The 26122-nt window shown below is 46.5% G+C and overlaps 1 protein-coding gene across 5 annotated transcripts in view; it reads right to left on the bottom strand.

Moving 5' to 3' along the window:
• CLCN4 (chloride voltage-gated channel 4) overlaps positions 1-26122 on the bottom strand; it is a 79355-nt gene extending 53233 nt beyond the window's left edge. The window contains exons 1-2 of one of the 5 annotated variants that reach the window (XM_012784850.3): positions 25732-26121; positions 24251-24511 (exon numbers count right to left, since the gene is read on the bottom strand). The gene's annotated coding sequence lies outside the window, so the exon portion shown is untranslated. Of the gene's footprint in view, positions 1-11163; positions 12858-15245; positions 19977-24250; positions 24512-25731 lie in introns of those variants that run through there. The other 4 variants (XM_012784849.3, XM_075999158.1, XM_012784851.3 and 1 more) reach the window with 4 other exon arrangements.

Raw genomic sequence — 26122 nt, 5'->3', positions numbered from 1 at the left:
TTCCTCTCCTCTGCCTAGAAAGCTCCTATTCACCCTCCAGAACCTCGTTCTGTTTCATCCCACCTGTGCAACTTGCATTAATTTCCCCAGAGAGAGTCCTGAGGGCATCCTCCTTAGCCATCCCAAAGCACTCTTGATCAGAACTCCTAATCGCATTATGGTAACAAATATCTTCTCACTGCACTGTGACCTCTGCAGTCATGAACAATGACTTCCTCATTTTTACATCTCCATCGCTGTTCCGACATGTAGTCAATGCTCAATAAAGTGTTTTGAGTTCATTTAAATGTGTGCATATCTCTAAACCACTTGGGCAACAAAGGCAAGGCCCCCATTACAGAATTTTTATAGGCTTCATCTATATAACCACCAAAAACATGTAAGTCTCAGTTTTATCATAAATACGATAAACAGACTTTTTAAAAAGTGTAAGGAGAACAGACAGCCTAGAACAAAGGAGAGCAAAGCGAATGGGTTTGTCAGCGCAGCCCCTGCTCAGTCCAGGGCAGTCCCAACCAGTCCCCACAGGACATCCTCAGGATGATTTTTGAAGACTTCAGACTCCCAGAACAGGATGGCAGGAGCCACCAAGATGATCCCAAGAAGTCCCTGACTCTGTGCCCAGGGCCTCTGGGAACACTCCCAGGTACAGAAAGCATGGACTATAGCTTTCCAAAAACTCTAGTCTGTATCTTATTTTGAGTTAATAAAGCAGCTTTTGGGCTTACCCCAAAGTATCTTAACAGTTTTCAGTCTACCCTCTTAAGCCTGATTGGTTCTGCTTCCCAGAGAAACCCGGACTTCTGAACTAAGGACTAGGCCACATGCAGGAGTGACAGTCCCAACTTACGGCCCACCTCGGGGCTCTGCCTGGGCTTTAAGCTTTCTGTGCCAGTTTCCTTATATGTAAAACTGGTATAGTAATAGCACACACCCTTCACACGCATGTGAAGATTGAGTCAACATAGGTAAAGCACTCAGAATAAGTACTATGTAGCTATTCTTTTGACAGCGGAATTTTGTGTATTATGCCAACTCCTTTGAGAAGAGTCTAGGAGAAATATGGTAGGCTGTCTTCCCCTCTGCCTCTAAGGTCACAAAGTTGCCATTCTTTTCACCTGCAGTGCAGAAAGCTATTTGCCAAATCTCGGTTCCACAGCTGACTTTGCCTCTAACCAGCTGTGGGACAATGGAAAAGGGCCTCCTGACTGCCATGGGCCTCAGTCTTCCGATCTATAAAATGAGTGGTCCAAGGACCCTCCCAGCTCTGGAATTCTGTGACTCTGATTGTAAAAAGAGCTCAAGGGCTTGAATACACACTGTCAGTCAGGAGAAGGGGCTCAAAAGTAATCTTTCTCTGACTTGTGAGTCAGTTTTCATGATAGTCTATAATTCATCTTTCCAGAAAAAAGCAAAATCTGTTTGTACTTAAGGGCCCAGAAATCACAGGGCTCACCATATTGGAGTAATTATCAGGTTCAAGCTCAAGGAAGTAGCGATAGTAGCAGTAGTAATAGCACCTGACATATAAATAGCCCTTCATATTTCTCAGTGTTTTCTTACACTCTATTTCATTTCCAGAAGGCAGGAAGTAAGCATACAGCAGGATCCAATGGACTAATGAGGCATGTTCCTCTTTGCTGACCCCTAAGGTTTCTGGGTCAGTCTCTTGACCTTGAGAATCTGATCCCAGCAAGAGACCACTGTCAGCAAGAACATGTGTCATCAACTTGGTCAGAGATGTGGTACAAGGAGACCAGGGCTGGGACCTCCGCCTACTACTATTATCCGAATGCTCAGGGCAGGATGGCTAGGAGCAGCCAAGACCCACATGGATTGGGTAGAGACCATGGGGAGGAACCCTCGAGCTCTTAACAGCAGCCTGGGAGTGCAGCTGAAGGTCAGGCAGACTAAGAGCACAGCTCCAGGTCGAGCAGCTTGTTTCTCTCAGCCTGAACCAGCTGGGCTAAGCACAATTTCTCTGCCCTTTTTTCTCTACAATACCATTGTGTATGTCCTGTTATTGTAACCATAAAAATAACACAAGCTGTATCAGTTATCTATGGCTGACACCAAAACACAGTGGCTTAGACAATAACAATCATATCTTTATCTTTCCTGATACTGGGGTTTGACTGAACTCAGCTAGATGGCTCTAACCCAGGGTATTTCACGAATTTTCAGTCAGACAGCAGCTGGAGCTGCAGTCCTCTGAAGGCTTGTTTACTCACATATCTGGTGCCCGGGCTGGGAGATTCAACAGCTAGACACTAGAACAGCTGGGGCTCCCCGGGCATCTCTCTCTCTCCATGTGGCATCTCCATGTGGTCTCTCAAGCATGGTGACTTTGGGTGGCACAACTTCTCACCTGGAGGCTCTGGGCTCCAAAGCAAGTGCATCGAGAGGAAGCCCAAGTAGAAGCTGTGCCAGCCTCAGAGCCAGGCAGCGTCCCTTTGCCACATGCTATTCATTAAGGCAGTCACAAAAGCCCACCCAGATTCAAAGGGAGAAGAAGTAGATTCCGCCTCCTAATGGGGGAATGGCAAGGTTCTAGAAGAGCATCCAGAAGTCAGAAGTATTACTGTGGCTATTTTTTTTTAAAATGCAACCTACGACCAACTTACAAAAAATCCTGGCAAATATAGAAAAGTATCGAGAAGAAAACAAGGATTACCTGTCATCATACCCTAGAGAACTGCTATAACATGTTGGCATATTTTCTTCATGGATATATTGCACAACAAATTGGCAGTATAGTATATCTGCTTCTGTAATATTGTGCTTCTCCCCTCTACATTCCACGCATTTATCACAAGAGAGGCAGCACTGCATATTGGTTAAAAACAAAGACTCTGGAGCAGCACTGCCTGGGTTCAAACCTCAGCTCTGTCACTTTCTAGCTGTGTGACCTCAGGCAAGTTGCTAAACCGGACTGTGCCTCACTTTCCCCATCTATGAAGTAGGGATTGATGGGGATTATAAAAGCACCTGCCTCGGGGTATTGTGACAAAGACTGAATGAGCTGACATTAGTAAAGCACTTTGGGCCTGGCTTGTGGTTAGTGCTTCCAGAATGATTGTTAAAACAAAAGGCCTGTTTCATGAAAACACACTTTTCCTTCCCACCCTGCATGTTGCCTCATTATAAAGTTTATCTGATCACCCTGCTGGTGTCCGTAGCTGACACAGGGACCTGAAGGACTCCAGTTCTGCGCAGGGAGACCACAGTAGTCCAACTGAGCTTTTGGGGAACCTTCTGTGGGCTTCTGTTTACCAAGAATCAGTGAGGCCATTCACACATGAATCTATATGACATTTTAAATATCTTACTCTAAAAGCTCCTCAAAAGCATTTACATTTATTAGAGACTGTTTTCTTTCAAATTTGAAATACCTCTATTGAAAATGGCAAGACCAGTAACTGAGAGATTTGTGTGACTCCCCAGTTTGGCTGGCTGATCTCAGCTGACCCTCGCCACCCCCCTCTCAAGAGCCTGGGTCCTAGAATGGGCCATTCCTCAGGTGACGTCCAGCACATGACACAGAGACTGAAACTGAATATCAGCCCCTTTCACCTTCTCAGGGAAGAGCCAATCGTTTTTCATTAATCAAACTATTCGTCTCTGCCACAGATAATATTTAGGCCTGTGGGACTTTCCAGAAATTTCAGAGCTATCTTTGCTACCAGATGTTTTATCAGTCATTACAGAGCAGAAAATCATAAGAAATATACTCTGGGCTGGGTCCAGTGGCTCACGCCTTTAATTCTAGCACTCTGGGAGGCCAAGGTGGGAGGATCGCTTGAGGTCAGGAGTTCGAGACCAGCCTGAGCAAGAGTAAAAGCCCATCTCTACTAAAAACAGAAAAAATTAGCCAGGCATGGTGGTGTACACCTAGTCCCAGCTAGGTGGGAAGCTGAGGCAGGAGGATTGCTTGAGTCCAGGAATTTGAGGTTGCTGTGAGCTAGGCTGACGCCACAACACTCTAACCAGGCAATAGGACAAGGAAAGGAAAAGAGAATGGAAAGGAAAGGAAAGGAAAAGAAATATACTCTTCATCATCAGTGAAATTAAAACTTTGAGATACTCTGCGTGATCATCTCACATCCTCAAAAGGGATACCCTCAAAAGCTATCAAGATATCTGAGATCATTATTGCCCTTAATACTTAGAAGGGGGTGGGGGCAAAAAGTTTAATCCAGAAGAGAGTAAGTATATACAAAAAGCAACCTGGAGGTAAGCAATGGAGTCTCGCAGTCACCAGCAAGGAGCCGACAGTCCCTGCTTGGCCATGGGAACGTGACTACTACAAAGATTCCTGTTTCTCTCCAGTCAGACCAAAGGAAAACAGACATTAGGGAAATGGGGCTGAAGTTGGGCATAATCACAGGAAAAGTCCAGGAAGCAAGTTATCTATGATTTTTCAGTTTGTCCTGCTTTTCTGGGAACTGCAGTTTTAGTAAACAAAAAAGTAGCAAAATTAATAGCCCCATTTTAGCTAAATTCTAGAAACTGCTCTGCACTACTCAACTGGCCTGGATCCAGAGGACGGGTCTGGATTAGCTGGTGGAAAAGTCGGGCCTTTCCCTTGTCAACCTTTAAGTTACCTGCACTTGGAAGAGCAGCGGAAAGAGCAGTCCCAGAAAGAGCCAGACTGTGGCAGCAATTTGTTTATTTTAAGCATTTTTTTAGAGGTAGCTCACATACCATAAAATTCACCTTTTCAAAGTGTACAATTCAGTGATTTTTAGTATATTCACAAGGTTGTACAACTATCTTCATGGTCCAACTCCAGAACATTTTCAGCCCCCTAAAAGCAACTCCTACCCACTAGCAGTCACTCCCCTCTCTCAGCCCCTGGTAACCACTACCCTGCTTTCTGTCTCTACGGATTTGCCTGTTCTGGACATTTCATAGAAATGGAATCATGCAATAGGTGGCCTTTTTGTATCTGGCTTCTTTCACTTATAATAATGTGTTTAAGGTTTTTCCATGTTGCAGCATGGATTGGTGTCTCACTCCTTTTTCTTGCTGAATAAGACTCCATTGTGTGGCCATATCACATTTTGTTTATCCATTCATCAGCTGACAGCCATGTGGGCTGTTTCTATTTTGGGACTATTATGAGCAATCCTATTATGAACATTTGTGTACAAATCTTCATACAGACATGTTTTCATTTCCCTTGGGTAGACGCCTAGGAGTGGAGTTGCTGGGTCAGATGGCAACTCCATGTTTAACCTTCTGAGGAGCTGCCGGACTGAAATCACTTTTCTCAAGTAAGCTCACTGAAGTAAACATCTATCCATAAAAATGCAAAAATCACAAGTATACAGCTCCACAATTTTTTTTTTTTTTTGAGACCGAGTCTCACTTTGTTGCCCAGGCTAGAGTGAGTGCCGTGGTGTCAGCCTAGCTCACAGCAACCTCAATCTCCTGGGCTCAAGCGATCCTCCTGTCTCAGCCTCCTGAGTAGCTGGGACTACAGGCGTGTGCCACCATGCCTGGCTAATTTTTTTGTATATATATATTTTAGTTGGTCAATTAATTTCTTTGTATTTTTGGTAGAGACAGGGGTCTCGCTCAGGCTGGTTTCGAACTCCTGACCTTGAGCAATCCACCCGCCTCGGCCTCCCAGAGTGCTAGGATTACAGGCGTGACCCACCACGCCCGGCCCAGCTCCACAAATTTTTGCAAAGGGAACCCACCCATGTGATCAGCACCCAGATCAAGGGACAGAATGTGAGCAGCTCCCAGTCCCTGTGCCACCCCTAAGGGTGACCACTATCCTGACCCTCACACCATACATTACTATTGCGTTTCTCAACTTTAAATGAATGAAACCTTTTGTTTCCAGCTTCTTCTGTTCTACATTATGTTGGAAGATCTACCCATGTGGTTGAGTATAATTACTGTTTCTCTGTTTGTTCATTTTCTTTGCCCTATAACAGGGTCAGCAAACATTTTCTGTTAAGAGCCAGACAGTAAATCTTTGAAGCTTTGCAGGCCATGCGGTCTCTTGTAGGGACTGCTGAACTCTGCCATTGTCATTGGAAAGCAGCCTGAGACCATGTACACATTAATGATTGGGGCTGTGTTTCAATAAAACTTTATTTATGGACACTGAAATCTGAATTTCATATCATCATCATATGTCACAAAAATTATTTTTCTTTTGGTTTTTTTCAACCATATAAAAATGAAAGCACCATTCTTAGCCCACGAGCCGCACGAAAGGAGGCAATGAGCCGGATGTGGCCCGCGGGATGATGTACTTTGCCAACTCCTGCTCTACAGTACTTGACTGTGGGAATGAGCCCCAGTGCAGTTATCCACTCTACTGCAGATAGACACTTAGGTAATTTCCCATCTGGAGCCATTATGCAGTGTGTGGCCACCATCATTAACACATGCCCATAAAATGCTGTGGTTGAAGACCTTCCACCTGTTCCCTGCCCTCTCTGCCCAGCAGTGGCCAGGTGCCATAGAAGCCACCAAGTTTTATGCCAGTATTCCTCTCCCAAATCAGACCATGTCATATTATTTGCCAACTTGCTGTATTAGCTAATCCCCAGATGACTTGGGCAGATGGAACATAAAGTCATAATTCATAGTAAAAGATGAAAAGTCTCCAATGAGCAAGGAAGGCCAGCCACCCCAGGGGTAAGGACCAGCAGTGTCCTCAACCAATGTGGGCACAGTGGAAACTGCTATTAAAATCTCCTCCGGGTCTCATGAACCTTTCTGACAAGCTGTTCTTGCCACCTCCTTCTGTCCCCTCATAGTAACTAATCTAACTGATAGTCAGGAGCTAGTAAATATTTCCAAAAAAGCCAGATGGGAAATATTTTCAGCTTTTCAGGCTATACAGTCTCCCTTGCAATTACTGGACCCTGCTATTATAGTGCAAAGCAGCCGCAGCCAGTATGTAAATGAAGGGGTGTGGCTACGTGCTGATAAAACTTTATTTATAAAAACAAGCTGGATTTGGCATGCCGGCTGTGGTCTGCCAGCCCTTGCTTTATGCCACAAGCATTTATTGGACATCTGCTACCTGCCAGGCCACTGTCCAAGGCATGAGAGCTACCAGAACATTTACAATTCTCACCTCCCAACAGAACCCAGCAATCAAATCATTGTGATCCACTGGGACAGTACAAAGATAAGTAGCCACAGCTATTTAAGGGAAGGAATAAGATCCCAGAAATGTAACTAAGGACCTTGCTAGCAACATTTCAACTTTAAAGCTTTGGGAAAATAAAAAGTAGTTCCTATTACACATACACACACAGATACACTGAGGTTTCTATGAGACTTTACAATCAGAAATATTTCTCCAACTAGTTAGCTATCCTAATTCTTCAAGATTCCTGATGCTTTAGTTCAGGAATAAAAATACAATCAAGCAAGTGTAGTGGTGCACACCTGTAGTCCCAGCTACTCAGGAGGCTGGCTTGAGCCCAGGAGTTGGAGGTTGCAGTGAGCTATGATTATGCCACTACACTCTAACCCAGTCCACAGAGAGAGACCCTATCTCGAAAAAAAAAAAAAAAATTATACCATAGCGCTAACAAAGTGTTTAAGGTCATTATAGCCAGAGGTTACCATAGTGTTTACATGACACCGTGAAAAGCATAAGACACAACAGAAATTTTAGAACCACACAGCCAGAGGAGAGGACCCAAAAACATCAAGTTCAGAGACAGGCCTTGGTTAGGTGACATCTAAAATTAAACACCCAAAAACTTCATTTCTTACAGATTTTACAGAAGCTCCAATGACTAATCAGCCTTTACAAAGTTCCTTTTCTTACAACCTACATGAATTATAAGAGGCACTGAGCTCAGAGGCTGGTGTCTGCTGGCTGCCAGCCTCTTGGCGCTGTCCAATCCCCTAAAGGCCCCTGGTCTCAGAGGGCAATCCACTGCAGCACGTGGCCACCAGGGGCTGTACCCTGGAGTCCACTAGTTTAGTTCCTGCTGGTCCAGCAAGCACGTGCCAGGAGTGCCTCCGCCTTTGTCCATCTCACTCCAACCTGTAACTCCCAGGCCAACTCCTCCCTAACCTGCCCTGCCTCACTGCCATCCTCCCCTCAGTCTTTAGACTTTAACCAGAGCTCTAGTGCCAATAGTGCTGAGGTGGAGACATTCTGTCTTAATCCAAAATGGATCAAATGAGACTTTCAGGCACTTCTCTGTAAGGGATATATTTGGGGTGCCCAGAGCCAACTGGTGGCCTTTGAACTATGTGGAACCACAGGTCATTTCTCCCCAATAAGGATTTCCATAGTGGGAAAGCTTTGTTTTAGAACTGTGGCACTCACCATGGGTGACTGTGTCCCCTGGGATAGCTTGACAATGCCTGGAGACATTTTTGGTTGCCACAACTGAGCAGGGGGCTGCTACTGGTATGGAGTGGGTAGAGGCCAGAGACGTTGCTCAACATCCTGAATGCACAGGACAGCCCAACAGCAAAGAATGACCCAGCCCAGATGTCAACAGTGACAGGTTGAGACACCCTGAGAATGAACAAGCAAGGGCTGCAGAGGCTCCTTCCAGCCCCAAGCCCAAGTTCCCTGGGTTTCATCAAATGCTATGTCACCTAGAGCAGCGGTGACCAGCGTTCCCACATGTCAGTGTGCCCCACAAGTCAATGTGCGTCTGAATGCCCTAGGCACCTGGGTCAAGTGCAGGTGCTGACGCAGCAGGTGTGGGGCAGGGCCTGCGCCTCCCCATTTCTCACGAGCTCCCCCAGCCAGGCTGGCACTGCTGGACTGACACCTACTGACACCGCAGATCTACGGGCCACACTTTGAATGGGGAGGAGGTAACAAATAAAGAAAAGAGACAGGGCTGAAGTCAGAAATCTGGGGAGACAGGTGGGAGGACAGGACAGAGACAGAGCCAGGAGAGTGAGGAGATTAAGAAGTCACTAGCAGGGGCAGAGGCAGAGGCATGGGAGGATGAAGAAGGAGAGCGTGAGGGGGAAGGGGTCAGCAGGGCCGGGCTGGAGCTTCTGGAAAGCCCACCGCTCAGCCCCGCCAGGCTGATGAAGCAGGGCTCTGGGGTGGAGTCCAGGTAGCAGCCACTTTTTTTTTTTTTAATTTCAGAATATTATGGGGGTACAAACATTTTGGTTACATAATTTGTTTTTGTACGGTTTGAGTCAAACTTACAACTGTGTCCTCACTCAGATAGTGTACCCATTAGGTGTGAATTTCCCCATCCCCTCCGCCCTCCTCCCACCTGCTTGATTTCCGTTGAGTTTTACTTCCATATGTGCACACGAATGCTGATCGATTAGTTCTAATTTAGTATTGAGGACATGTGGTGTTTGTTTTTCCACTCTTGCCATACTTCACTTAGAAGAATGATTTCCAGTTCCATCCAGGTTGTTACAAAAGATATTAGTTCACCATTTTTTATGGCTGAGTAATACTCCATGGTATACATATACCACATTTTATTAATCCACTCATGTATTGATGCGCACTTGGGTTGTTTCCACATCTTTGCAATTGTGAATTGTGCTGCTATAAACATTCAAGTGCAGATGTCTTTTTTATAGAGTCTCTTTTGTTCTTTTGGGTAGATGCCCAGTAATGGGATTGCTGGATCAAATGGTAGATCTACTTGTATTGCTTTAAGGTATCTCCATATTGCTACCCACAGAGGTTGCACTAGTTTGCAGTCCCACCAGCAGTGTAGGAGTGTTCCTATCTCTCCGCATCCACACCAGCATCTGTTGTTTCGGAACTTTCTGATAAAAGCCATTCTCACTGGAGTTAAGTGATAGCTCATTGTGGTTTTGATTTGCATTTCCCTGATGATTAGAGACGTTGAGCATTTTTTCATATGTTTGTTGGCCATTGGTCTATCTTCATTTGAAAAGGTTCTGTTTATGTCTTTTGCCCACTTTTTAATGGGGTGGTTGAATTTATTTATTTATTTATTTTGCTGATTTGCTTATTTGTAGATTCAAGGTATCAGCCCTTTATCGGATATATAGCATGCAAATATTTTCTCCCATTCTGTAGCTTTCACAATAACAACATAGAAAATAAAATACCTAGGAATATATTTAACCAAGGAGGTGAAAGACCTCTACAGGGAGAACTATAAAACATTGAGGAAGGAAATCGCAGAGGATATAAACAAATGGAAAAACATTATCATGCTCCCGGATTGGCAGAATCAACATTGTTAAAATGTCTGTACTACCCAAAGTGATTACAGATTCAATGCAATCCCCATTAAAGTACCAACGTCATTTTTCAAAGATCTAGAAAAAATAATTCTATACCTCATATGGAACCAGAAAAGACCCGGTGTAGCCAAAGCAACCTTAAGCGAAAAGAACAAGCAGCAACTTTTAAAATTCCCCAGGTGCTGTCAATGTGCAGCCTCGGGTGAGAAGCTGAGTCTGCCCTGGGCAAGCCATGAATCTCTAGCGGATCTCATTAAGCCGGATCTCATTAAGCCACAGATCCTGATCCTGGAGGGCAGCAGTGGGGCCTGAGACTCTGCATTTCCAGGAGGCTCTGGGAAGACTGGTCTGCAGCTGGCAGTTAGCAGGGCATTGGAGACACCGACAGAGGAAGCGGGAAAAGGCAGCCAGCCTTAAGGGGAAGAGAGCAGCCTTGCAGTTAGTTGCCTTTGAAGAATGTCACCTTGGTGCAAGGGCTGCATTGCCATGTCATCGCAGTCTAATTTCACTCCTTCCTGCTCCAGGCTCGACCCTTCCCCCCAGCCCCTCCTCCAGGACGGCCAGGCCAGCGGGGCCCCTGCTCCCAGCTCTCCACTCAGTTCTCTGGCAGGCGGGTAACAGGAGCTTAAATCCAGGGGGACATCCACTGCCTTTCCTCAGACCCGCGTCCCTGTGCACATGACGTGCCACACCCGAGGAAGACAATCCAATGCAAATTAACAACTATCTTCAAATTATACAACAGAGCACTGTTCTCTTAATTTGCTCATGTGGACAGAGGAAAAAAAAAATTTTTGCCATGACTGTTTGAGGCTAGAGCAAACATTTTTTTTTTATCTGCCTATTCATGCTGCTCAGAATTGAAAGATTCAAAGTGGAAATTTAAAATATAAAAAATGTACCAGGATTTTCTGCCCCAGAAATGCTCACACACACATAACATGCACACATATACTTTACCATTCCTCTGATGGCAGACACCAGAAGGAGGTATCTATCTGTGGCTGTCTCGGCCCCTCCAGGCCCAGCAATGTCCTATACCAGGCATTCCTGCCACACCCCAAGGAAGTTAGAGGGACACCCCGACCTTGGTTCCTTCACCCACAGTTGTAATACTGCCTCACGACCACAGGCACATGAAAACTGCCCTGTACACATGGCTTTGTTGTCCCCACCCAATTCCTGGAATACCTACTGTGTCCTATGCTGCCAGTGCCCCACTCATATCATTTAAAACCTTCTGGTAAGCTCCAGCTAATGTCCAACCGTATCTCTGTGCCTGAGGTCATTGATATAGGACCCACAGAAGGTGGCTCTACTCACATGGCTTGCCTCAAGTGCATTACTGGGAATAGGTATTAACTGATGACACTCAAGACCTAGTGTATACATACCCCCACTCCCTTGTCCCTTGGATGGGATAATTCCAAGGCATGTGCTTTGGTATCTATGCAGAAAACACTTGACATAGCAGGCCTGAGACTGCTCTCCTTAGAAAGGCCTGCTTGCATCTGGGAACCTCGATTTCAGGAGGGGAAGTTCCCACCATTCCTGGAATCGATAACAATGGTACACTGTGCCTAAACTGTTCATCCAAATAATGTGATTTGAGCTGAATAACCACTTTCCTTCTGAGACTCTGGAATTTTGATGTGTGCTCGGCAGAAGGTGCCTAAGTGACCAGCCCCTAATAAAAACCCTGGGTGCTAAGTCTCTAAGAGCTGCCCTGCTGGACATTTCACATGTTTTGTCTCGGTCACTGTGGGAGGAATTAAGCACATTCTGTGTGACTCCACTTGGAAAGCACTCTTGGAAGCACGTGCCTGGTTTCCTTCAGACTTCACCTGGTGCCTTTTCACCTTGCTGAATGGCTCTAGATCCTTCCGCTGTGATAATCACAGCCATGAACACAGCATGTGCTGAGCCCTGTGAGCGCTCCTAGGGAATCACTGGACCCAGAGGTGATCTTGGGGGCCCGTGACACAGCAAGTCCATTTCCTAGAGCTTCCAAAGTGTGGCGTTAAGCTCCAGTTGCCCACTATGTGAGCTGCATTAATAGCCCAGCCTTTAATGACTGCCTTGCTTTCCTGGTGGCACTTCTCCACCCACTCCCAGGAGTCCCTACACCTCCCAGCTAAACTCCCTGCGTGCACTGGAAACCTCGTCTCAGGTTCCACTCCCGAGAGAACCCAAACAAAGGCAGTATCTCGTGGCATTTTATATTTCATCAACCAGGGATGCCTTCACCTGTGTAAAACCCATGTGAGTGATCTTTATGGCTTCACAGAAATGGGCAAAATCTTTGTGACATAGGGCTAGAGAAAGAGTTACTAGGAATGATACCAAAAGCACAATCCATAAAAGAAAAAAAAATGGTTAAATTGTCCTAATGGGCAAAGTAAAAATTTCCCCCCACGTAAGAATTCAGAAAAACTCCCTGATATTGTCGTTTAATGACTGCAATGGATGATCAGTCCCCCAGCAAAAGGAAGCAAGCTGTGTAGAGGCTTCCGGCAACTGCGAAACCACCTGAGCACCAAAACGGCCTGTCATAGGCTCCCAACAGAACACTGGCTGGTGTCTGCTCATCGCCTGGACCAGTGGTTCTCAGCATTACCAGGAGAGCTGGTGGAACACAGATCACCAGGCTCCACCCTCTGAGTTTCAAATTCAGCATGTCTGGGGTGGAGCCAGGACCTCTGCATTTCTACCAAGCTCCCAGGGAAGCTGCTGCTGCTGCTGGGGGCTGCACTTTGAGAGCCATTGTCTAGTGTGACCTTTTGTTCCCTTCCTAGTTTGCACTCTATTTCATTACCTGCATCCTGTCCATTGTGTTTTAATCACTAATATTTTGTAATGTCAACCTTACTTATAAACTGCATTTTGTTGGAATAATTATTTACAAACTTGCTTCCTCCCACACTTGACTGGGAGCTCCTTGAGGGCAGAGGCCTGTGTGACTCATGTCTATTTACTGTCTGCACCTGCATAAAAGGAAGTGTTTGCTGAACCCTGCTACCAAAAAAGCTTAGCCAGCCACATATACCCACCTCTATTCTACAAAGAGTGTTATTAATACTATAGCTATCTCTAGGGACAAAACTCTACCAAGCAGTCAGCTAAATGCTTTGGATGTCACTGCATAGATGCACTCAAGAATCGATATAAGAAAGATGTTTTATCTGCACATATACAAAGCACAAAAGACTAGGAAACCAAACTGATGTCACTGGACATGTAAAATGTGAGTGATTTTGAAACATGCACCATCATCCATCAGTTTTATAATTTGTGGCAATGCATGTGTGAAGGGCATACTTACTTTTCCCTACTGTTTTTTAACTTCTGAATTCATCTTGATTTTTCTCTTACTACTTTTTATCTGTAAAAAAAAGTTAGGCTGACAAACAGAGACAGGTATCCTCTTAAGTGCAGCAGGTGAGCATCTAGCTGGCTGATAACCAACCACAGGCACTGGACACAGAGTCGCCGGGGCCCCAGGGAGCGGACTTTGAATCCACAACAGCGGCTAAGAGCACCACAATCTGGCAGTTCCTTCAGCAGCCCTGCAAGACAAACCCTTCTTCACCATTCTTAACCAAGTGACCTTAGGAGGTGAAAGCTCAAGAGGGAAGCTGGCTTAACAATCCCTTTAAACTCTCTCAAGAAGTTTCTCTAAAATACATTTTGATATTCTGACCAGAACATTCACTATAGGAACTCCTCTTCTACACAAAGATTTAAACTATTAGACTTTAATCCCACAGACACAAGAAGCTCAATGAACCCCAAGCACAAAAAAATGAGGAAAATGACACCAAGGCATACCATAATCAAATTATTTTTAGAAACTAGTGAAAAATAGGATATCTTAAAAGCAGTGAGAAAAAGACACGTCCAGAGAAAGTTATTAGACTATAAACAACTATGAAAATGAATGAAGTACCACTCCATCCAGCTCACAAACCTAATGTCAACTGAAACAAGAACACAAAGACAGAAGCCACAAAGGAATCCATGGTCCCATTACGATAAGTTTCAAACAAGCAAAAGGAATCTATGGAGCTATTCAGAACAGGAGTTACCTTTGGAAAGGAACATGAGGGTGGCTGGGAGCTGGTCATGTCCCGTTTCTGGGCCTGGGCACTGGTTACCCAGAGGTGTGTACCTTGTGAAAATTCATCAAGCTGCACACTTACACTGTATGCACTTTCTGCACATATATGTCAATTACAAATTTACTGAAGGTAATCCACAAAGCCATCAGCTAGAATTAAATCACACTGACTCACTTTACAAAAGTTGGGTTTTTCGTTGGCCTCTTGCAAGACTTCTTTGAAGTGTTTGTGAAATACCTTCTTTCTTAAAATATACATTGCACCTCCTCTTATAAAAATGACCTCCCACTGAAATAATTCAGGTCAGAAGTCTGTACCCTCTGACAAAGCAAAGGCACTGGGGCTGGCACCCCCACGCAGTGTCACAGGCTGGGGCATGTTTCCCTGGTGCTGGAAGAAAAGGGAGCTGCTCAGAGAGAAAATGTCACCCCACACTTGCAAATGCTGGGGGCTTGAAGCAATGGCCAGATGGATGCCATTGGCATTTGGGGGACATTTTACTAAAGTCTCCAGGCTATGAAGATATATGTGTGGATACATATTTTTGTGAAATATAGACAGTTACCCATTTACTTAAAAATCAATGTACCCAAACTCATTCTCAATATGCCCTAACTTATAATCAATATACCTAAACTTTGCATGGAGGTCCTCTCCTCCCCAATGAGAGAGAGAGAGAGACAGAGAGAGAGAGAGAGAGACAGAGAGAGATAGAGAGAGAGAGAGAACACCATGAACAAATATGGAATAATCAGATAAAAGCGGAGCTTCAGAGGGGCAGGCAGCCATGGCCACAGCCTGGGGAGCTGGCACCTCCCCGCTCAGAACACCATGGATGCTTACAGTTGTATTAGTTATCTAACTCAGCATAAGAAATTACCCCAGAACTTAGCTACTTACACCGATAAACATTTATTATCTTACACAGTTTCTGTCGGTCAGGAATTTGGAAACAGCTTGGTTGGGCGTGTATGACTCAAGGTCTCCCAGCAGGTTATAGTGAAGATGTCAGCCAGGGCCGCAGTCATCTGAGAGCTGGCAGGGCCCACACGATGCACTGCTAAGGTGGCTCCTCACATGGCTAGCAAGGTGGTGCTGGCTGTTGGCAGGAGTCCTTGGTTCTATACCATCTGGGCAGCCCTACACGACTGCTTGAGTGTCCTCCTGATGTGGCAGTTGGCTTCCCCCAGAGGGCGTGACCCGAGGGAGCAGAGCAGAAGCAGGAGAGTCTCTAATGATCTAGCCTCAGAAGCCACCCACCATCACTTCCACAGTGTCCTACTGGTGACACAGGTCAGCCCTGAGTGGTTCAATGTGGGAAGGGACCGTGCCTAGGCACAAACAGCTGGAGGCAGGACCGTGGGGGCCCATCTCGGAGACCAGCTCAACACCAGTCAAAGCTTTCACCTCCATTTTCCTCCCTGCTTGAAACCCCAGCAATTTCAAATTCATTTGAGATCAGAGAGTCTTGCTTTTAAAAACGCAGACAGCTTCAGGATGGCGAGAGGGCCGTGATTCATTCGCCCCTTCCAGCTAATCCTCCAAACAGCAGGCTGGGCTCCCCAGAGGGGAGACAGTGGGGAGGCATTGACAATACAGGAGCCCACTGGTGGCCAACCAGCAAGGGCCGAGGGCCACGGGACTAGGGAGTTTCAAAGAAAGGGAAGCTCAGAGCAAAAGTACATGCAGAAAGAAACTGCTTGTTCCAAAATTTCCCCTCGAGCAGGCAGAGACACTTCCTCCTCCCACTTCCTCCCTGGCTCCAGCACCCTCCTTCCTCCAGTCTGGCCAGCTGGGGCATGACCATGGCAGGTTCCTACCGCCCCGGGGCCACACAGCTATCCCTCCCATTTAGAAACCCAGCCAGTAGGAAACAGGATGAGGCCAACCACATGTGCCGTGGGTGATGCAATGGACTCCGTGTTCTCACACCCCCACCCCGGGGGCGGAGAGTGGGGCCAGGAGGGCGCAGTGGTGCTGCTGCCAAGGGCGAGGATTTAGAATTTCCCCAGAGCCTCCTTCCCATAATAACAGCAACAACAAGCTTGGACAGGGCTGTGCCAGGCACCATTCTAAGCACTTCACACATATTAAGTCGGTAGGGCTCCTGTCACTCTAGGAATGAAGTACTGTCACCTGCAGGCCCATGTTACAGATGAGCAAACTGAGGCAGAGGAGAGGTTACGTCACACAGACAGTGAGCGGGGAGCTGGATCAAACCCAGGCCCGAGGTCCTCCCTCCACACCAGCCAGGCAGGCCTCTGTCATCTCACGACCCGAGAGCTACTGCCTTCCATTGAGAGGGTGTTGGTGGCCACCACGCTTCTCCTAAACTGTGCCAGAGAGCTAACTTCACTAAAGGCTCCCGGGCAGGGAAGGCTCACACACCCACTAAAAACGCTGCTGTGTGAGTTTGCTAGGGCTGTCATCACAAATGCCACAGACTGGGTGGCTCAGGTAACAGAAATGTGTCGTCTCATAGCTTTGGAGGCCAGAAGTCTGAGATCAAGGTGTCGGCAGAGTTGGTCCCTTCTGAGGGCTCTGAGGAAAGGATCTTTTCCAGGCCTTTCTTCTCTTCTCCCTACATCTCCTCATGTGGTCTCCCCTGTGTCTGCCTGTGTTTCAATTTCCTCTTCTTCTAAGGACACGAGTCACATTGGATTCGGGCCCACCCTAATGACCCCATTTCAGCTTGACTACCTCTGTAAAGACCTTATCTCCTTCTGAAGCACTGGGGGTTAGGACTTCAATATATGAATTTGGGGGGACATAATTCAACTCCTAGGAGCTGTAAAGACAGTGCTGCTGGGAAACACCACCCTGTGTCCCTCAGTCTCCTGGGACCTCCTCAGACTGGCCTTCCCTTGACCATTTGCTGACAGGTTTTTCTCCACAACAACCTATTCATGTTTTCTGCTTGCCTGAGGTACACTCCCCCATGGATAAAAACAATTTAAGCAGACACCCATGACAAGCAACTTCGTGAAGGTGAAACGCAGGAAGGCATCATGGCCAGCTTTGATGTGTTCCCCTGGTGTCCTTAGACTGGCGGCGGCAAAGAGAACAAGGCGCCATGGCCAGGTGAGGGCTGACGTTTCAGTCAGTGCGCATGTCTGGGGGAAAGGGGTGCCGCCACAAGGCATGACTCAGCTGGGAGGAAAAATAGCCCGTCTGTCATTGCGGTGGTTGGCGCTCCTATCTGCTAACCACAAAGCCCTTTTAACGCAAGCAACGCCTCCAAGGGCTACGGCGGAGGGGAAAAAATAACTCTCGTGTTTAGCCAAAGAAACCAAAAGGGAAACAAAGAACCAGGAGGTAGGAAAACACGGTCAGGCCATCGAGAAGCCTCGTGAAGCTGCTAGGCAAGCCCATGTATGGGCAGCAGTGGCAGCCACAGAGATGAGCCACAGGCCACAGTGCCCAGTGCAAGGAAGTAGCTTTCCCAGGAAGGGCACAAAATGAGACACGGGGGTGGCTGTCACCAACTGCCACTGATAGGATGAGGGGGACACCATCCTCAAAGGAAGGCACCCACCCTGCAGCCTCATCCCTGGCATGGGTCACACAGGCCTGAACCCAGCCTTCCAGAACTCTCCTCAGAGGACAGGCAGTCCTAACATGTCACTTTCCAACACAAGAGCACCAGTGGCTTTCCATCACACTAAGAACAATTGGGGGCATCCCCATGACTGCCAAGTTCCCAGATGGCCTTCCCCTCACTTCCCTCTGAGCACCTTTCCCACCATGCGTCCTCTGGGCTGCTCTTTGAACACACTGACCTCCCCTGCTGTTCTCAAATGCACCGGCCCTGCTCTGCCTCAGGGCCTTTGCACCAGCTGTTCCCTCAGGCCTGGCCGCACACTCCCCTCCTGTTCACACACTGCTCTCTCGCTTCATTCGGGCACCTGCTCCAGTGCCAGCCGCTTGGAGGCCTCCTCGACTTCCCTATCTAACTGGCATTCTCAGTCTATCGTTGCCTCCTACTATATTTCACTTAATAGCACAACCCATTAAACAGTTATTTCTTCTTTCCTCAACACAAATGACAGTTCCATGAGGGCATGAACCTTGTCCATTTGGTTCCGCCATGTATCACACTGCCTGGACTGGTAGGTCTCAAGTGGGGGCAATCTTATCTGCCAGGGGGCATTTGGCAATGTCTGGAGACAGTTCTGGTTGTCACAACTAGGGGAGGGAAAGGGGCTGCTCCTGGCATCTACTGGGCAGAGGCCAGGGATGCTGCTCAGCACCCTACAGTGCCCAGAACAGCCCCCGTAACAAAGAATCACCCAGCCTCGAACATCCGTAGTGTCAAGGTTGAGAAACCCCAGCCTAGACACATAGCAGGGACCCCAGGAACATTTGCTGAATGAAGAAATAATGAAGAGTGAATAAGTGAATGAATATTGAGGCTCATGTCTTACAGAAATGCCTTTGCAGTTCTCACAATATTGACGATCTTTTCTCAAGATACTACTGTTTCACTGTTTTCATTCAACAAATATCTAATGAGTACCTACTATGTGCTATGTGCTGTGTTTACAGTAGTGAATGAGGCAAACACAGCTCCTGCCCTCCCAGAACCTAGGGTGGAAGAAAGAAGATTCTGTACAGGCCATCAAGAGACCTCGGTTGTCCTGCAGCTCTGTCTCTATGGGTCACATGACCGAGAAGTCACTTGACTTCTCTGGACATCTCTTCCTCTATGTAAAATATAAAGGTGGCGTTGACTTTGAAGCTCACTTCCAACATATAAATTCTAGAGTTTTTCCCTTCTTATAATGCCATCATCACTGATGACAAAAGATTGGCTAGTCCTCATGTCCATCATCAATAGGAGACTGGTTAAATAACTGACTGTCCTGTCCCCACAATGGCACATGCTGTGTGCAAAATGGTCTCCAAACATTTGTATTAAGAGAAAGAGGGTATACTGAGTGCTCCCAGTTTATCTCTAAAAGTGCTATTTGTGAGAAAATGGAATGAGTTACTGCTACATGAGCAACATGGATGAATCTCAAAATCATGCTGAGCGAAAGAAGCCAGATATAAAACTGCACACATTGTGTGATTCCATGTGTACGGAGTTTAAGAACACGCAAAAACTGTGCTGACAGATCTCAGAATGGGGGCTACTTCTTGCCAGAGAGTTTGGCTAAAGTAGAGCAAGATGAGACCCTCTGCAAGTACTGGTAATGCTCTCTATCTTGATTTGTCACCAATCAAATTAAGACCCATGCATTTCATTCTGTGTAAATTATATCCCTATAAAGGCAAAAAAGAAGAAATTAATATATATAATTATATAGATGAGGGTACATTTGCACAGATAATTTCTGAAAGAATATATAATAAAGGTATCAGTAGGTGCCTTTGGAAGGGGGATTAGAAGACCAGGATGAGGAGACCCATTCCTGGGTCTTTGTATAAACTTGAAATTTTCACTATGTGCATGTATTCCTATTTCAATGAAAAAAAAAGTACAAGTCATTAAAAAAATATTTATCACAGCCTATAAAGAAAACCCACAAGGCCAGGCACAGTGGCTCATACTTGTAATCCTAGCACTCTGGAGGCAGAGGCTGGAGGATTGCTTGAGCTCAGGAGTTTGAGACCAGCCTGAGCAAGAGTGAGACCCCATCTCTACTAAAAATAGAAATAAATTTGCCAAACAACTAAAAATAGAAAAAATTAGCCGGGCATGGTGGCGCATGCCTACTCAGGAGGCTGAGGCAGAAGGATCGCTTGAGCCCAGGAGTCTGAGGTTGCTGTGAGCTAGGCTGATGCCACGGCACTCACTCTAGCCTAGGCAACAGAGTCAGACTGTCTCAAAAAGAAAAAGAAAAAAAAAAAGAAAACCCACACCTGCACACAGAAGAGAAAGTCTCTCTCCAGCCACCCACTGAAGATGTGGTTAAGCCAAGTTTGATAACAAGACCCTCCCCACGGCCAACAAGCCAGAGTTTGCTGAGGAGGTGGGAGAACTGTCCTGTCCCCACACAGCTGCCCCTACCAGTGTGGGAGGACAGATGAGCCATAGCCATTAAGCCCCCTTGGCCTGGTAGGTTTGGCAGGCCTCGCAGGCAGCGGGGAAGGCCAGAAGCCCAGGTTAAAATACTCCCCTGGGCCTCACCCCCAGACCCACCCAATCAGAACCCCCGATGCCCAAGAGTCTACATTTCTTTTCTTTTCAAAAAACTTTTTGTTATAAACATTTTCAACCACACAGGACGTTACACAGAAGAATCCAGCAAGCACCAGCAATCAGATTCAATTGTCCACATTCGGCCATATCTGCTTCACCCTTTTCCCTCTCTTCATTGAACTGAACCATTTAAAAGTGAACTTTCTCTCATGAGCGTACAGTGGAATTTTCCACGGGCTACAGGACACGTGATATCGCAACAGATTAAATGTAGAACAAGGTATGAGAGCTCATCTGTCTTCTATTCAGCCATAGATGAAAGAGCTATCAAAAACATGTTTAAAAAAAAGAAAAGAAAAAAAATAAATTACTGATACCATGACACTTCATCTCTACATACTTCAGCATGCATCTCCAAAAAATACGACTCTTCTGCGTAAACACATGTATTAGCTATCTATTGCTGCATAAGTACCCCAAACACAGAGGCAGGAAACAACGTGCCTTATCTTCCTGTTCCTGTGTCAGACCCAGGAGTGGCTTAGCTGGGCGCCTTTCTCTAAGGCTGCTCATGACATGGTAGCTCCCTCGTTCCGTGAGCACGATCTAAGAAAAAACACACCCAAGGCAGAAGCCAGAGTCCCTTTGTCCCCTCATCTCCGAAGCGCCATCTCATCACGGCTGCTGTGCTGCACCCATTAGAAGCGAACCACTAGATCCAGCCCAACTCAAAGGCAGAGAATTACGCCAAGTTGTGGCTGCCAAGGGGTGGAGGTTGCTGGGTCCACGTGAGGGGCTGCCGGCCACACCATAGATGCTCACGTCTCATCAAAGCAACAGTAGTCTCCTCGTATCATCTAATAGCCTGTCACATCAAAATGTCTCCAAGTGTCCCTGAAATGCCTACTACACATTTGTTCAGGCCAGGATCCAATCAGGGGCCACAGGTTATATCTGACTATTCAGTCTCTCAAGCCTTGTTTGATGTAAAATGCTGTACCTCCCTTTTTAAAATATTCTTTCTTAATATTGACTTGTTGAAGAGACAAGGCCAGATGGCTCACAGAGAGCGCCAAGCCATGCCAAGGCATACAGGAGGTTGAGAGGCCTGTTGTGGGATGGCATGCTGCTTCCAGCACTTTCTCACTGGAAGCCAAGCCTCTCCCAGGAGGGCTTTCCTAAGCTCTCCCAGGATACCAATTTTTATGGGGCCAGGAATGGGGAGAGGGTGAGAAGAACAGAGAAAGGGAGGGAGAGAGAGTGCCAATGGCCAGGGAATGTGGGGAGGAGCACATCAAGGTCCCGGGCCTGTGGGGCAAGGAAATGTTTTCTAGCTGTTCTAAGCAGCCCCCCACATACCCACACACCCTAACATGTCCCACACCTTGCAACACCACTGTCAGGACCACTTCATGTCTCTCGGGAGTTTCCCAGCTTGCAGACGCTCTTCCATCTATCCGGTCCTCCCAAAAAGCCAAGGAAGCAGGACCAACAAGCACAGTGGGCCCCATGTGACAGATCTGGCAACAGCTCAGAGAGGTGACATGATGCAACCACAGTCACCCTCCCAAGTGTCTCAGCCAGATCTTTAGACGCAAGTCCTATACTGAAGCTTAGAGCAGGCGACCATCACTGCCCTGAGGGAGTGGCCCTGTCTCAGTCGTGCAGGCAGTGTGTGTTTGCCTCCTCCTAGCTGCGGGGCCACCGCCACCACCTTGCACTCATCACATTCAGTGCCAGACGTCATCTCATTTCATCCTCACGACACCTCCGAGTGGACACTGTTATTTCCACCCTTACAGACAAGGAAATGGACTCTCAGCCGCCAGGTCTATCCCAGGGCCAGAGATAACACATATAGTGACATTCTCCAGGTCTGCTGAGCACAAAGTCCCAGCAGGCTTCATCACACGTTCATCCAGTGCTTTTTTTTGCCTCTTTCCCCGACACTCTCCTTTCTGCCAAGCCAGCCTCTCAGCTACACACAGCATACAAACAGCCCCCATCCTTGGCGATGCAAGCTATTTCTGGAAACCCACAGCATAAAAAGGCCTTCACGTTGTATTTTCCAACATATACGACACTATGAAAGGGGATCAGATTTGTGATCAAGGGCTCGGTATCAAACAAATCACAGGAAAATGAATTTTAGGATGTTGGAGCCATAAAAACATTTAGAGGTCATCTAAATCAGTGGTTCTCAATCAGGCACAATGGAGCCCTCGGGACATTTGGCAATGTCCGGCAACATTTTTGGTTGTTACAACTAGTAGGGGGAAGGGATTTGCTACTAGCATCCAGTGGGTAGAGGCCAGAGATGCTGATAAACATCCTACAATGCACAGGACAGCCCCCACGACAAAGAATTATCTGGTCCCAGATACCAATGGCTGAGGTTGAGAAACCATGCCCTAAATCCCTTTGTTACTTAGAGGATGAGAAAACTGAGGCACAAAGACGAAAAATGACTTGCCCAAGGTTACAGTCACAAAGCCAGAAGTGGAATCCAAGTCTCTGTTATATCCACCTCTATCATCCATCTGCTTTGCTCTGTCTAGGTTTGGGCTGGGGGAGAAGGGTGGAGACCTTAATTCTCATAACCAATCTGAACCAAAGAAAGAAAACTGCAATAAAATAAATTACCAAATTACTACAGCAACAACACATCAGGGTGTCCCAGACCCTGAAAGAAATGCCTCTTCAATTATGGATGAAAATAGCATTGCTTTTCCAGTTCCCCAAAAGTTGCTGACAGTAGGTCAAATTGATCATGATGTGAGTTCCAGTACGGTTTACTGATTCTAAGGCAGCCAGAGGGGGCAGGTTTTACAGGAAAGAATGCCACATTCTCCTCTTCTAAGGGTGCCCACACGTGTCCTGGCTATGGTTTCCTTTTGACTCTGAGAAAGGAATATAAATGCAGGTTGGAAACTGGAAAATACCCCCCACTGTCATGCAAGAACTGAAGTCACCTGACACCCCCCCCCCAATCTGCCGCTGAGTCACCAAGTCCCTTCATTCAGCAAGCTAATTATTCAGCAAGGGAATTAAAAAGAACGCGGGGAATTCTTAGGTTTTGGTGTTATTTCCACCCCCAGCCCCTGCTAAAGATCATTTTGTTCTTAGAGATGTAGCTGTCTCTTACACTCAACATGTTATCTTTGGGGGCTGCAAATTATTTTATTTTATTGGATACTGTTATTTTAAAATCTACTTAAAACGTCTGCAAGAAAAAAAAAAAAAAGAATACATCTCTGACGTATGCCCTGTAAACGCTGGAACCTTGCAAAATAATGCAAACCGATTTAGGTTGCACATCTAGTTCTTAAATTGCTAACCAAGAAGTTTCCATTCCCCAGCACGCTTTTGCTTTGAAAGAAATGAGGCTAACTACTGAGGGCCAATCACTGTGATCAGTAAACATGTCATCATTTGAGAAGCACAATGACAGCGGGAAGACAGTCAATAGGTATCTCTTAAAAACCTCTCTCTCTCTTTAGAATGCACGAAGGGCGGTCACTATTTTTTTTTTCCCCCTTCTGAGCAAGACGCCCTGCCTTCCTGTCTGGCCTCTGCCCGCTTTCTCGGGGTGGGCACGCCAAGCCCCAAGTCACGCGTGTGCCCGCATCAGGCCACCCCCTGCCGGGTGCATGCAGCAGCCCCAGCTGTGGGCAGCAGCCGCCGCGGCAGCCCGAGGCCCCGCTTTCGGTTCCCGGGGGCCGCCAGGCTGCAGACCCGGGGCCGGGGGCGCCAGGGAGGAATGCGGGCGCCGCGAGCCCCTTACCTGCAGTGCCGCATCGCGCCGCTCGGCCGCCCACCTGGACAGCATCCTAGAGCATCCTTTCTTCAGCGCGACGGCTGCGAGCGCCGTGACGTCACGGCGGGGCGGGCCCCACGCTGCCACGTGACGCCTTCGGGGCGAGGCGGGAGGTCGGCGCGGGGTCGAGGGAAAGACCCTGGAAGCCCCCGGAGGTGCGGGGCTAGTGGCCGCAAATCCTCGCTCGGGAGGGCTTTATGCTCGACGCGTGCAGCTCGCCTGGCCTTCCTCAAAGAATTACAAAACACAAACAGCACACAGGAGAAATCCAAATTATTACAGGCTCCAACGCCTAATAGGATTTCAAAAGAACTAGCAATAAGGGGATTATAGTGAAAGGAAATATAATGTAGTGTTTTATTTTAAAACCAGCATTTAACAAATGCAGTGGTGAAATCTATTTTGTGCAAATCAAAATGACACTTAAAATATAGCGTGCGTATTCATGCTGTGCAGATGTCCAGTGTTTCAATCGTATATCAAATATTATATCAAATACTTTAATTCAAAACAATTCATTATGGAACATTATACTAATTGCACTGATGAATAATGCTTTACTCCCAATAGCTGCATTCCAATATTAATTTGTATTTGCCAAAGAAAATAATGGTACCACCACATATGTTTACTACTTATTTGAATATTTGATGATTTAAACTAAAGCACTATTGTTTTTCTACTGCTTCATAACACACCAAAAAATGCACTATTGCGTGAGCATGGTTGTAGTTGTGTCTGTGTTTGTTTTCTTAAACCTTCTGGCAAGGCATTTAATGTCTCAGACATGAAAGAGTTAATTTGCAATAACTCATTTCAAATTTTCTAATTTTTATTACATTCTGAAGAAGTGAGTCATTTTACTATCACAGAAAATATGCACAATGTCAACATTTCTCATTCACAACTGAAACAGCCCTGTCTAGAAAGCATTTAGAAAATTCCAACTGATCATTTCATAAATTTGAAATAGCATATTTCAAAATTAAGCAATGCACATATAAACTTTTCTTTGGCCAAACCACATAAACGTCTTTGAAATGTAAAAGAACAAAAGCAGAAATTGTTTTTATTTGTATTCCAGTTTCAAATAGATTAGTTTACTTTCACTGAAGTTAAAATCACAATTTTAGCATTCTCTTTGCTCACACAGCTGAAAGAGATGTGAAATAGATTGTTTTACAGGCAGCTGGAGTTAAGTTTACTTGCTATTTATTCCTGCAGCTTTCCTATCCTATATTTAACCCTGGCCCTTACACCACCATTCCCTCCAGATTAACCAAATTTCTGTTTAGAAGGTTAATCTCTAATCTGGGGATAAATACAGCCCTTGTCTCTCACAACGATCTATTATTTTCAACAGCAGGTTTTTAAAATCAACAAAGTGGCAGTGTGGTTTTCTAGGTCACTCCTCTCGAGTTTGTTTTTCTGAGTGATAAGCAACTTACCTTCCGCTTTTAGATCCTGAGATACAAAGTTAAAATGTTACCAAAATCCCCTGCTTCTTAGGGTTGAGGGTCTGATGGAGGCGGAAACTGACAAGCTCATTTTCCTGCCAGAGGCAAATGTCGATTTCAGCCTCGGGCACCCAGAGGGCCGGGGAGGCAGGCTGGGAGTATCACGTGCTCCGCCCAGCCACTCAGCCGTGCCCAGCTGGCTGGATCACCTCTTGGCTTCGGAGGCCTGCAGTGCCAATGTCATTGGCCTCCTACCCTCAGTGCATTCGTGGCCAGAGTGAGCCCAGCGTCCCCGAGACAGAACGCTCCACCCTCAGAGGCTGGGCTGCCGGGTCCACTGAGACCCGAGTTCCCAGAATCTATGGGAGGTGGGGGCGGAGGG

Source organism: Microcebus murinus, chromosome X, assembly GCF_040939455.1.
Source record: "Microcebus murinus isolate Inina chromosome X, M.murinus_Inina_mat1.0, whole genome shotgun sequence".
Classification (NCBI taxonomy): domain Eukaryota; kingdom Metazoa; phylum Chordata; class Mammalia; order Primates; family Cheirogaleidae; genus Microcebus; species Microcebus murinus.
Note: the sequence above shows the minus strand (reverse complement) of the source record. Positions and strands in the feature narration are given on the sequence as shown.